The 9,467-nt window shown below is 36.7% G+C and overlaps 1 protein-coding gene and 1 pseudogene across 1 annotated transcript in view; one reads left to right on the top strand and one right to left on the bottom strand.

Moving 5' to 3' along the window:
• Positions 1 to 9,467, bottom strand: part of ARHGEF38 (Rho guanine nucleotide exchange factor 38) — a 124,195-nt gene that overhangs the window by 76,020 nt on the left and 38,708 nt on the right. The window lies entirely within an intron of this gene.
• Positions 4,576 to 4,691, top strand: LOC111740763 (annotated as a pseudogene).

The raw sequence follows: 9,467 nt of genomic DNA on the forward strand, positions 1-9,467 counted from the left end.
TAGTTGTGAGTCTCAGATCCAAGATCAGGTGTAGGGCTGCCGGACATAAAGTTCCAGACTGTAACTGCTATGCTAGGTCACCTTTCTGTTTTGATCAACTGAATTGGAGTGACCCCTCAACATTGTCAGGACATAGCTCCTCCAGAAAGCCTTCCATGACCACTTAGGCACAACTAGGCACTCTGCTCCTGGAGTAACCAGCATACACCTTGACCATGGAACTTAGTCACAATAGGGTAAAATGACTCATCTGTATGCTGGGATCTCTTACTTGACTGTAAATTCTTGAGGCCAGCTAGTATGTTGTATTCATCTCTGTCTCTCTAACACTTAGGTCTTAGAACTCATGTTGGTAAAACCACAGCAAGAAAGATAACCAAAGAGAAAAGGCAAGTCAGTCTTTCTCAGGATACATATTCATGTGGGTTCAAAGCACAGTGGTTACATCCACAGGCTTTAGAATATGGCTATTTGGTTTTAAATCCCATTTCTGCCACAATCTAGCTGTGTGACTTTAGGTAAGCTACTTAAACTCTCTTTGCCATGGGTTTCAAATTAGTTAAATAGGAAACTTAAACCTGTTTCATGAATTGGTATGAGGATTTCATGAACCAATATACATAAGTTGTTTAGAATGGTGCCTGGCACATAAGTGCTCAATAAAATTTAGCTATTGTTGTTATTTTAGCTATATTAATAGCTACAGAGTGAATAGTTAAAACCAAACTGCAGGCTGAAATAAACAGTACCCAAATGATAAACGTTCATTGATCTATGAAACGATTGAGTAATTTCTCATAAACTAATCATGGGCCTGCAAGAGTTTTCATCCAGAGGCAAGACAGGATTTCCATACTATTGTTTGTTTATGCTCCTCACAGCATTATGGCACACCCCACATCCTCAGAACCACACAGAAAAAGAAAGTAAACAAGAATAAGTGTTGATTTTAGGAAGTAGAGCCAGTTCCTGCAACATTTTTAAATCGCTTATAATTTCTCACTTCTTTTTGAGAAACTGCCTCTTTGCTGAACCCAAGGTGCCCAGCTCAGTGTCCTTAGTCACCTGAGTTCCAGAAGAGACTCAAAATTCAGTAGAGTTTGGATTTCACCAGGTCTTTCCAGAATGACGGAAAGAACTGTGAGCCCTGGAGAGGGAGCCGGTCAGGGCATCCCATGTATTAACTGTTTCTAGACTCCAAACCTCAGGGTCACTGTGAGCTCGCTCCTCTGTCGCCCTGACCTCAGATGCCCATAGTTTAACCACTCTCAATATTCAGTGAATCTCTTTCAGTCACTCCATAAAACTCTGTCCAGTCACATTTTGTGCTTCTAAAAAAGCTTCTAAACTCATCTTCATTTCCTATTCTCCAAATTAGCTTACCTAATACTTTCAGTTTTCCAAAAACATAAGTTTAATGAGATTTACAACACACCGACAAACTTTCCTCCTTTAAAACATTTACTACTCCCCCAGTTGCCTATAGAAATAACCCCAAATTCCTGAGACTGACAGTTTTGCCTGGCCAAGACCTTGTCTTACTCCAAGTATTTTTATTCTTATAAGAACCATCTGCTTTAATCAGAAGGAATGACTTGTTCTCACATTTGCCACATGCCAGCTCACTTACTACTCAGGTAACTGTGGTTCTCCGCTCTTGGGCTCTCACACTAGGGTACTGACCCTGCCTTTGCCTACTCAGTGTTTACTCAGGCAGACTCCATCCCCTCTCCAGGACTTCTGAAATCACTCATTCATGGCAAGTCTTTGATAAACAACCAATAAACAGTTATTTCTGCTCATGTCCCAGACACTGAATTAGGCGCCAGGGACTGGGGATACCACGGTGAAAAAATAAGACAAAAATTTATGTTTCATAAAAGAATCAAGTAAATGAGGTAAGTAAAATATATAGCATGTAACTCTAGGGTGAAACGCTAGAGGGATAAAATCCAATAGGGAAATGGGGATAGGAAACGAGGGAAACTGCAGCACTGGGGGTGCCTCAGCCACACCCCCGTGGTACCAAATGTTCTTGTGTGCATGGAAGGCCTTCTGCTGCAAGCAGATTTGATTCTCTATCAAAAGGCATTCTCTGACCACGGATGCCTGTCTGTCTGCACACAAGGCATTCCCGGGTGTCAAGAATGAATCCTCCCAGGAGCATCCCTCAACCCATGTCTAATGGCAATTGGTGGGTGAATACCTCCCACGTGAGACAACTCTGAGGTGTGTTCTGTACAGTGCCTTAGGGCTCCCAGTGGGATATGAGTGCCAGTTGGTATCTGCTCATGCATGGACACTATGTCTTTCTTTCCTTCTCAGTCTCATTTTCTGATTACTTTACTGCTGTTCTAGGAGATTGTCTCCCAAATAAATGACTTGCTCTAAAATTTTTTTACCTGGATTTGCTTACAACTCAGTGTAAGAGCAAGGTGGTCGAGGAATGTTTAACTGAATAAAGGTCTCAAGGAGGTGAAGGAGCAAGGAAGCTGTGGAGATATCTTGGGGAAGAGTCAAGGCAAAGGAAACAGTGAGAGCAAAGAGTTTGAAACAGTAGTGCTTGTTTGTGGAACACTGAGAAGGTCAGAATGCAGAAACAGGTGAGGTCAGAGAGAATGAGGGACCAGCTCATGCTCGACCTCAAAGGTCATCATAAGAATGTCAGCTTTTAATAAGACTGAGATGAGAAGCTTCTGGAGGGTTTTAAGTAAAAGGGGAACATGATCTGACTGATATTTTTGTAAGGATCACTCTGTCTGCTCGGTTGAGACAAAGATAGAAGAAGAAAAGTAGCTCATGAGGCAGGTGTAATAATCTAGGTGGTTACTGATGAGTTCTTGAATCAGAGTAGAAGTAATGGAGGAAGTGAGCAGTGGTCTAATTCTGAATCAATTATGAAGGCTGAGCTAGTAGAATTTTCTGATAGATCGGATAGGGGTTTAAGTGAAAGAGAAAAGTCAAGGATAACACCAGGGTTTTTTTTTATCCAATCAACTAGAAGAATGGAGCTGCCATTTACTGAAGTGACAAAGACTACAAGGGGAGCAAATTTTAAAGAGAAAATTAGGAGCTCAGTTTTGGACATTTTAAAATCGAGATGCCTTCTACACAACCAAGTGGAGATTTGAGTGGGGGACTGGATATAATAAGTAAAGTCAAGACCTCATGGACAACGTCCAGGCTGGAAGTAAAGCTAGCAACCACCAGTATGTAGATAGGATTTAAAGGCTGAAACCAGGTCAAATCCTCAACCGAGGAAAAGCAGACAAGAGAGAGAAGAGGGTCTCCAAATGAGCCCTGATATACTTCTATGTCTAGAGATAAGGATTAACCAGTGAAAGAGACTGAGAAGGTGCAATTGGAGTAGAAGCGGGAAACTAGGTATGTGGAGTCCCGGAAGACAGAAAAAGAAAGTTTTTCAATCAAATGCTGTTGACAGGTCAGGAAACTGAGTGCCTCCTTCTGCTAATGTCTAAAGCAATTGTTTGCTGCATAACTAATTAGCATAACTAATTATGAACTGCCTTCTGTCACCATCATTTCTAGCATTGCCTTGAAATATATCTTTGATTGTTATTTGGCTTTTTATGTGTTTATGAGTTATTTTCTTGGCTAGATTATAAACTCTTCTAGAGCAACACTATGACATAAATCTTCTTGATTCCCACACAGAACTCAGCAGAGGACATTGCATGCAATAGACACTTGACAAACATTTAATCTTTTAATTTGCATTTTCAACTGAAATATCACATTCTTCATGAAATATTGCCTAGTTAATCTGTCTAAAAGTGATCTGTCCCTTCTGTGAACTCCAGTTACATTAACTGTCTGCACTTAATAATTATTGCTTTGCATTACAAGTTATCTTTTCATAGCTATGAATCTTGTCACGTCTAACTAGGGATTCATAGTATTTTGGTGGCAAGGAATGAGTTTTGTGTATCTTTATATACTCCAAATGGCCTACAGTTAATTAATTAATTAATTAATGCATGTAATCATCGACCTTATCTGTATTTAAAGTGCCTTAAGTAAATTCTTATTAATAAATACTTGTTTCCCCAATATGTGCTTCCTTTCTGACCTGGTATTTATTCTTTGGAATCTGAGATTTCTGGGTTTCTACTGATACACACAGCTATGGCGTTCTACATCTCAGTAGAGGTGCTCCAATCTCTCTGGCATTTCATCAGAGGGGTTTATGGTATCATTATAATAATCACAGCCACTGAAATTGTGTTGCTTATTTTCACAAATAAAAGTAAATTATAATAGTGGTTTATGCATCTCATTTCTGAGAAGTGAGGTGATGAACACAATATCATGTTACCCAGGCTGAAGGAATGACTTTTCTTATAAAACTAAAACAGATCTCTCTTTTTTCTGGTCATTCCAACCCCTGCACTGAACTGGAAAATGTATTCATTTATCTCTTCATTTAGCCCAGCAGGTTTTGATCTAGACTATATATTATAAAAATTAGGATGTGATTCCATAGTGTAGTGGTTAGCACATCTGCTTTACACGCAGAAGGTCCTGGGTTCGTGCCCAGTGGAGCCACAATCCATGGTTTACAGCCATGCCACCTTGAACAAGCCCGATGTCTGATCTCAGAAGCTAAGCAGGGTCGGGCCTGGTTAGTACTTGGATGGGAGACCACCTAGGAAGACCAGGTGCTGTAGGCTTAAATAATAATGAAAAATAAATAGAGAAACCTGAAGTTGCCCTAAAATAGAGCTTATGAGGTCCTTATAAATGGAACAACATGGAAGAGAGTTTCCAATAAAAACTGTATTACAAGGATTAAAAAAATTCTTTAATTTTTAGCTTAGGCTTTCTGAACAAGCAAAAATAAGAGAATCCTACTTGTAAATAGAAGTTCTGCAGGCTAGAATATTGATATATCACTTTCACACCCAGCCAACTAAATCTGAATCCAATTTGACAGCAAAATTTGTGACTTCTGAGATGATAAAACATAGAAGTCTTCCCAGGTGAAATGGGAAAGTAAGTGAAAAGAAATATTTTGTGTCAGCATTAATAAAGAGGCCAGTTAGAAATTATATATTAACAGAGTGACTTTGTGATTGGCAGCACCATTACTTGTATGATTTTAATTTTCATATTTAACGTTTTATGACTTTTCAAGTATCTAACCTTATCATGGAGGAACAATGGCCTAAATTATGTAATATATTCTGAGATTCCATATAAAAGGTGAAAATTATATTCTTGATTTCAAAAAACATAGAGTTCTAACCTGGCCCTATAGATCATGGGATTCTTCATTGTGATGTGATCTTATTAATGATGAAAATCAGTATTTTTAAAGAATTGAGCAATATATGTGTCAATATTTAAACAACTTCCAGCAAGAGCATTACATTTTAAAGTCAATACATTAGCTCAGAAAAGCCAGTGCAAAGCAGAATCAGAAATTCAAATGTATATTTTTAATTGAGATATAATTGACATATAACACAGTGTAAATTTAAGGTGTACTAGGTGTTTTATTCGATAGATTTATATAATGCAATACTGTTACCACCAGTGTGTTAGCTAACACCACTATCCAAGTATTCCTTTTGAGTTATTTGTTTTCAGTATCACAGTTACAGTTAGCAGAAATTGTTTTTCCATTTAAACTAATATTTGTTATTTGTGGTTAAAAATAAAACATGTAAGTATAATCTTCAGGGAGAAGAGATATCTATAATGATATGTATGGTATGGTTCCAACTTCTCAAAATATTTAGTTGTCCCCGTACATGCTTAGACAATAAATCAAAATATTTACAGTGCTTATTTCTAAGTGATAGAGCTAGTGATTATTTTCTTTTGTCGATATTTTTTCTAATGAAATTTATATATAAAATTGTTGCCATGTAGCATATGTAAATGTTAACAAAAAATTCCCATCGAGCTCTTGCCAATACAAAATTATAGATTATTTTTGCTCCCTTTTTTTCGGAAAATGCATAATTTCAAGTACAGACCAAACATGAGCAAATTCAAAGTAAATATACATAATTTTCTTATTATATAAATAAAAACCTACCAAGTGTGTATTCAAACATATACATGCTTATAAATAGAATATCCTTGGAAGGTAAAAAGAAGCTGGTGTTTGCCTCAGAAAAGGTAATTGGACAGCTATAAGATACTATTGTCTCCTTGAGATCTTTGGTATTTTTGTGTTATATGAATTTTAGAACTTAGAAAAATATAAGAAAAATAAAAATGTTTATTTAAATTCCTCTAATTACTCTTTCTAATCAACTGTTGGTTCTTTCCTTACACATAAAACCTTTTTTCATTGTTAGATTGGATTGCTCTGTTTTTTATTTATTTTGACTTACTGCCAAAAATGTAGGATCTCTATTATTGCCCTGTTTGAATAATAAATAACTAGAACCTGTTTTCCTACTAAATGTTTCAACACTAAATGTTGTGGAAAACTTTTACCTTCCTTGCAAAACTTCTCACAATGCTGCTATTAAAGAAGACATAACTGCTGAGTTCAACCCTGCTCTCAGTTAGGTGAAGGTTTGTTTATAGAAGAGCCTTGAAGTTAAGGTTAAGGTTTGTGATAGAACAGTTATCAGTCAAGGGCTGACTCTAGACATTCATTTGTACACGGGTTCACTTAGATAAGCTCAGAGCTTTTCTTGGCTTTCAACTTTCTTCTTCTAATTTTCATTTTCATAAACTGACTTGTTTCTTCTGGGAGTGAAAAGACATAGATCAGGTGCATAGAGAGAAAATATGGAGGCAGTACAATGGAGCAAAATAGTCTTTTCAACAAAAGAAAAGACATGCAGAGAGAAAAGGCATGGATCAGATGACTTCCCAAAGTCTCTTTCAGCCTCACCTATACATGTAAAATATTTACTTATGTCGTCTCAGGTTTAGCTAAGTGTGCTTTGCAGATTGTTCCCATGGTTACATGAAAACTGTATGTGTTAATTTATAATTTTTGACACTAACTGATGACAGGTGGTTTGTGTGCAAAGACCATGGTATTTAAACAGTTAGGAGGAAAGTGAATACATGAAGGAGCTAATGAACATTAAAAAGGTGGTAAAGTTAATGAACTGTTGGCATCAGTTACCTCCCTCAGCACTCATATAAATGTTTGTAAGAGTCATACAAGGTCCTGAGCATTTATTTACTTAATCAAAGGTTAATAGCATTAAAAAGTGGGGAGAACAAGTAGATCTGACATGAGAACTCTGAGAAACCTTAAAATAATCGCTATTACAACACTAGTGGAGGGGACAAATAGACTACCAGACTGAAACTAATTCCGCAATGAGGGAGACAGAAAGTACTGGAAGATAACCAAACAAAGAGAAGGGCCAAGTATGAAAAACCAACAAACTAGAAACCATTGTAACAGAATAACAAAGGAAATATGAGTTAGAATTCTGAGAATTGTAATTCAAAGCATTGAGAGCAAAAGTTAAACATGCCAAATAAATAAGCTACATGCCATCCTAACAGAAACGTTTTGTTTTACATGGTCTGAAACACCAATTCTGAGAATTGCTTATAAGAATTAAATAGAAAGCAAAAAATAAGAAAAACAACAAAAGCAAAAACAAACACAAATAAACAAAAATTAGCTTGTAGAAGAGTACAGCTCAGCAATGGCATTTATATACTGATGAGGCCAGTTTAACTCACCTTCATAGGAGATGGTTTAAATTAAAAAGATTTTTATACTGAATTGGCTAATTTTTATATTTCATACAAAAATTGGATTCTATTTGATACAAAAATGTCAAAGGAAGACATTTTCTTATATACTTAGGTTTTTTTTTTTTTTTTAATACTGATCATTAAGTCATCACTGGAATAGATTTTTGGTAAATGGTGCTTATTTCGAAAGATGTCTTAGTCACCATATGCTTTTATATATATTAAATGTTTTATATTCAACTAAGAAAGAGAAAGAAATAGAAAATATAGACAATTCTTTTTGTTTTCGTTTTCGTTTTTAAACAGCAGATAATGAAGATGAGAATGATCCCATAGGGAGGGTAACATTGATTATGCAGGGCAGAGAAAGAACATTAGCAGGGATAGCACCCTTGAGTAAGCCTGAGAGGGTGGAATCCACTGCATAAGGAGAGAGGCGACCTTTAATTAAAAACAGGAACCATTAGCTACATTATATGGACAGAGATGCAGTTATGTTAGTAAATTTAGTATTAGGAGTGTGTGTATCTTCTTATTGTGTCTCATTTTCCCAATGGAATGATAGAAAAGGTCATTAGCTGAAAGGAGAAAAGAGGGAGTATTTAAGGTATGAGAAGAAAGACAAAGATGTGAACCGCTCCCTTCAGAGACATTACTGGGGGCCCCACTTGCAGAAAATGATCATGAATCAGCTTCATGGGTAAAGGTGTAAAATAGGCAGAAAACTGAATTTCATCGAGAGTAGGTTTTTTTCAGGCAAGTAAATGGAAAGGGAAAGAGAAAAGGGAATTGAGTTCATCTGTAAGGAGTGATTATAATGAAGGACCCATGGAAACTAAACCAGGTGTGGGCTTAATGAACAATGAAAAGGTAGTGGTGGGGTCAAAAGCTTGGAAGACCTGCCAGCATCAAGAAATTGTTGGAGACGGTACCAGTGAGGATGAGCTGAAAGACAGGATGAGGGGGTTAGAGAACATCAAATCTGAAATACTGATTTTTAAGGGGTGGAGTTATTGATAATGGCAGTTGTAGGGTATGGTCCTGGAATGAGTGGCAGAGAAGAGGAGGGGGAGAGAAAGAGAGAGAGGGAGAGAAAGGTGGAGACAGTGGAGTAGGTTCTAAATTTTTCAAATAGGAGTGACTGGTAGCACTGCACCATAAGGGAGGGTAGATAGTGGTAGAGTCTGGTGCCATGTGCATCTAAAATCATTATTTTAAGAGGTCTGTAAATGAACACTTTGTCGATTACCATTAATATATGCCAAAATAGAAGTTACAACAGCGGCAGCTAGTTTATATTAAATGAAAGAAAACACACCCAAAATATTGTTATATATTTAACAATGAAACAAACTGGAGAGCAAATTTTTATCATAACCTTGAATGTTATTCCTACTCTTACGGAATAGGAAATTTCCAGATTCAGGAAGTTGCCAATTACCTTCTAACGAGAACTATGAAGAGAATTAAGTGAGAATACTAATGAAGTGTTGGACCTGACAAATGGTAAGTACTTAATAAAATGTCAGGAGGGGGTAAAACTGAAAATGACTTTCTATGAAGGAGAAATTTCTAGCTTGCTTTGCCACTTTTCTGTATGCATTGTGTTAAACAAAACAAAACAAACTTTTATATCAAAGGTCACCTTGATATATACACTGGTTTTCCCTAATTTGTAGGCCAGAGACTTATTCTACTATTTCTGAGAAGAGTCTTGCATTAAGCAATATAAACTCTGCTTTTGAATGTTGTAAGTACTG

The sequence above is a fragment of the Pteropus vampyrus genome, unplaced genomic scaffold (assembly GCF_000151845.1).
Source record: "Pteropus vampyrus isolate Shadow unplaced genomic scaffold, Pvam_2.0 Scaffold67, whole genome shotgun sequence".
NCBI classification, from domain to species: Eukaryota; Metazoa; Chordata; class Mammalia; order Chiroptera; family Pteropodidae; genus Pteropus; species Pteropus vampyrus.